General features: G+C 51.2%; 1 long non-coding RNA gene across 1 annotated transcript; it reads right to left on the reverse strand.

Moving 5' to 3' along the window:
- Nucleotides 1–1,109: 1,109 nt before the first annotated feature.
- On the reverse strand, nt 1,110–3,537 carry LOC123099833 (uncharacterized). The gene is made up of 5 exons (XR_006448247.1): nt 2,860–3,537; nt 2,705–2,778; nt 2,149–2,597; nt 1,976–2,048; nt 1,110–1,828 (listed from the first exon to the last, which is right to left on the reverse strand). It is a non-coding gene; the product is annotated as an uncharacterized lncRNA (long non-coding RNA).
- Nucleotides 3,538–4,492: the final 955 nt, after the last annotated feature.

Raw genomic sequence — 4,492 nt, forward strand, 5'->3', positions numbered from 1 at the left:
TCAGATCACTTCGTGGTCAAGATAAAGCAACCCCTTCCTCTTGCCCAAGCATACTACCTCCTAACATCATCCTCCCAAATCATTTTTCCACGAAATTTTACATGCACACGGATGATGCAGATATTTGTATGTATAGTTTTTCTAAAACTGTTTGACATTTCAAAAATTATTATTCCACGCAGGTGAATTTATTGGCTCCTAACCCTAGCCGCCCCTCCTCTTCCCTTCCTCGCCGCCACCTGAGGCAGCCACCGGGCAAGCCCGGGGCGCCAAGGATGGTGGCGGCGGGGCCTCGGTTGCCCTGCTTCCGTGTGGGGGACCCCGGATCTGGAGCAGCGGCTCCATTGGCAAGGCACGGCCGGCTAGCAGCTGTGCGGGCGGTGGATCTGGCGTCTCGGTCGCACGGGCGGCGGGATCCGGTGGTCGTTGGCGGCCGGCGGCGGCTTCTGCGGCGGTCGGTATGCGCGATCTGGCGCCTCCCTTCCTCCCCTGTTCGGCGTGCGGGCCAGCCTGGTCGGGCCGCGCTTCGTCTTGGTCGCCGGTTCTGTACAGGTGGCACTGCTGGTGGCGGGGATTTAGTTCGGGTGAAATCCCTGACCGGCCGCGCCGACGGCAACGCCTGAGAGCGCCGTTCCCCTCCTTGGAGGCGTCGGTATGAACTGATCTCCACACTTCCCCTTCCCCTAGGTCTCCCGGGCGAAAGCCCTAACTTTGTTGGGCGATGGCGGCGCTCACGGCGCCGTTCCCTTCTTGAAGGCGCCGCTTTGGGAACTTTGGGGTCGGGTGGCGCTTGTGGGTGGTGCGCGGCGGCGGTGGTGCGGCCCTATTCTAGCATGGATTTACGTCCGTTGCTTGGAGATGGACTCGCGTAGGTGGAGGTCGTCGTCTGGCGTCGTGGTGGCGTCAATGGCGGAGGACCTGCCAAGGCTCGCGTAGGTGGAGGTCGTCGTTTGGCGTCGTGGTGGCGTCGATGGCGGAGGACCTGCCAAGGTTGTCACCTCAATCTGCTCTGAAGATGGACCAGTGGAAGATGGCGGCGACGACACATGTGAGTGCGTCGGACCGGTTTGAGCCCCGGACCCGGCAGATGGCTCGGTCGGGGCCTCCGGCTTAGATGTTAGGCTTAGGTGAGAGGTCTGGGTATGTGGCCCAGCTTGCACCCCTTCATCATTTGAATAGGAGTAGCGGCAGATGTTGCCAAGATGGCGGATTCAGGCATATTGTTGTTATACTTTGTAAGGTCCTTGAGAATAATCAATAAAATGGCCGCATGCATCTCCTAGATGCAGAGGCCGGGGGTCATCCTTCTTTTCTAAAAAAAACGCAGGTGCACGTATGAATTTCTCCTATGCAGCTTGCTAGTGTTCTTCACCACCCAATTACATGACCACTGAATCAGGTAAAAAAAACAAGCTCACTAAACTGAATGCAGTGTGCATCAACATAATAACTCATTGATATATAGCTCTGTGATATCCAAAAATGAATGTAGACATTCAGCTATCAAGGCTGCATTTCTTATAGTTCTTTCAAGAGACTGGCAGAAACATTGCCTTTCAATTACGAAAATAGAGTACGTTTAACAGTCATTTACATGTTTATTTCGTTGTAGTGGCAACCCAATGGAAGAACTTTTTCCGTACTTACACATTTGACTCACGCTTTTTAATCAATTGAATGAAAAGGAAATAATTGATGAAACAGATACAGTGATTAATTACCTGAAGCATACTACACATACCTAAGTCAACAGATTGTGGCACACATTTAGTAGTCAAATATAGATTGCAATGCACCTCTTCTTTTTTGTCCTCCATAATAACTTGATCTGCATGAAAGCGTCCATATTCAGAACAAAGAATAGATAAAAAGACATGTTCAATATTTGGAACAAGTCTCCGTGCTACAACAAAGATGATCAAGTCCCCATCTGCCAAACATCAATAAATCCTTTGGTCAAAATTGTATCCATTACAGCCACAATGTGATGTCGCCTCATGCTGTTGATCCTAGTCGCAGGCCTGCACTCTCTCCTGGCCTCCTTCATGCTGCAGTTAAGAGAGGAAAAACAAGTGAGAGAAAGAGGGCATGAGAGAGATGGTGGTATATCCTAAGTAAATCAATCTCTATGAGTAATTGTTTATTTACCCTCCCATAGTTCAGAATCAGGGCCTGCTTCTTCACACCCATGACCTACAGGCTGCAGCGCGCCAACGCCGCTGGCTTCTGCACCACCAAATCTAGGAGAGAACCTGCATATGAACAAACAAAAAACACCGCCATGTTTGGAATCTGCATGAGTCAAGAGGAAGGGACGAGAACGCCAATGAGGAGAACAGGAAAAGACACAAGCTATTTCTAGATGCCTTCAACAGCGGCGTCGGTTAACTGGTGATTCCCACTGAATCAACGTAGCAGCGCCGAGGGGTCCCTTCGCACGAACTGCGTACGCATCTGGTAATGCTGCCACATAGGCCGGTGCCAATGATTCTTCATCCATTGGCTTGCTTCACTATTCTCCAATGGCATGCCGCACGCGGCACGCATGTACCAGTTCTGATCGATGAGTCTCCTTGCTTGCATGATGAAAAAGAGACCTTGTAATCAGAGAATGAGAAGCGCCGATGAGAAATAAGAAGAGGTCATGGGAGGAACGACAAGGGAAGCGCAAACCGTCATCGGTAGCCATCCTCAGAGTCCTCACCGGCGGCGGGTGGAGGATGCGTCGGCTGCGCTGTACTCATACCACCCTGTGCAGGCGCCATGATGATCCTGGCCCTGGGTACATGCGTTGAAGGTTGATTAGATCAATCAAACATCGTTGGCCAACCAATTACCACTTAGATCACTCAAGGGTACCTGAACCTAAAGAAGTAGTACGACACGATCTGCTAGCCTGTACGCCGGAGCAGAAGCACGTGTGATCATCCGGCACCCGCTGTCATACCCGCGGCGCCCTCTAGAAGCCTGGCACTCGTCGCTGACCTTCCGTCGCACCGAGAACCCCTTCCTAACGGCGTCCCCAACGGTGGCATACTGGCGTTCCCGGCGGCCAGCGCATCCGCCATGGCCGAGTTGTACCGCTGCACCTACACACCACCCCCAGGCCCAGAATGTCCTCTAGCGCCGATGTACCGGCACTCTCCTGCGCCGCCGCCAAGCTCGGCGTCCCCAATGGTGGCGTACTAACGTTCCCGGCGGCCAGCGCATCCGCAATGGCCGAGTCGTACGGCTGCACCTGCACACCACCCCCAGGCCTAGTACGTCCTCTAGCGCCGACGTACCGGCGCTCTCCTTCTGCGCCGCCGCCAAGCTTGTCGATGGTTGGATGCGATCCAGAGTGGTACAGATAAGAGAGGGAGGAGTAGAGAATTTTTTCATGGGACTGGATCCCAGCACCGACGGCCTGGACCACGACCGCGGGGCGGACGAGGAGGCGACAGCAGGAGACATTTTTTTTCAGGAGCCGGGAGAGAGACGGGATCGGGAGCCATGGGGTGCGGGAGGCGAGGAGGCTGCGTGGGCGTGGGATCGTGTGTTTGTGGGTCGTGGTTTTTTTTTTTGGCCTTTTTTCCGGGCGGGGATGGAAGAAGCGGTGGGAGGACTTTCGATAGCTAGCGACAGGAGGGGGGTCGAACGAGGTGGAACCATCACGAAGTTCGATCCTCCTTTAGTAGTAGAGATAATATATAGTTGCGCAGGTCAAATGTCTAGCCTGCATGGTCCGCTTTCTATCTATGCGAGTCACTTACCGGTAGATTTTGTGACCGGATCTCACTCTGTGCAGTTTTTTCATTTTATTTGATGAATTTTGTAGATAAAAGAATAAAACACAAGGAAATTGTCTGCAAAAATGATTTTAGCCACTGACATGCGGGTCTACACCACGCTGGCTCGCCATGTGTGCAGGCCATACACCGGCATACGGTTAAAAGCACCGTATTTGCACGCTGAGATAAGTTAAATGACCATAATTCCGTATTTTATAAATTTTAGAACTAAACTGAACATCAAACACAAGTTATTTGACTTCCAAGGATATTACCTCAGAGATTATCTGGTTTCCCGTTTGACCTTTGTAGGGCAGCAAATACACAGTTAGTTTTCGCAACAAAAACAAGTACGCAGTTCTTCATTGACAATAAAGAAAAAGTACACAGTTGGTTGTACATGAGTTAGTCTACTGTACGACATCAACCAGTTTGATTTTCTTTGTAAACATTTTACTGGAACGGTTTCTTGTTTCCTTCACCAGAGACTAATGTTTGAGTGGTGTGCGCATGGCACTGGTGTTGTGCACGAGTACTTCGGTCGAGTATTTTTATCTCTCCTTCCAAATTTGATTCAGTTTGAGGGCATTTCCTATTTGGCGCCACAGGCGTCAGTTAACGTGCATATTTGTCAACTGGCGCCTGTGGCGTTCGTAAATGGGTCGGCCCATCTAGGCGCCCGTTGACGATTTTGTTTTTTGAAAATTCTATGAACTTTTTTA

This window comes from Triticum aestivum, chromosome 4D, assembly GCF_018294505.1.
Source record: "Triticum aestivum cultivar Chinese Spring chromosome 4D, IWGSC CS RefSeq v2.1, whole genome shotgun sequence".
Classification (NCBI taxonomy): domain Eukaryota; kingdom Viridiplantae; phylum Streptophyta; class Magnoliopsida; order Poales; family Poaceae; genus Triticum; species Triticum aestivum.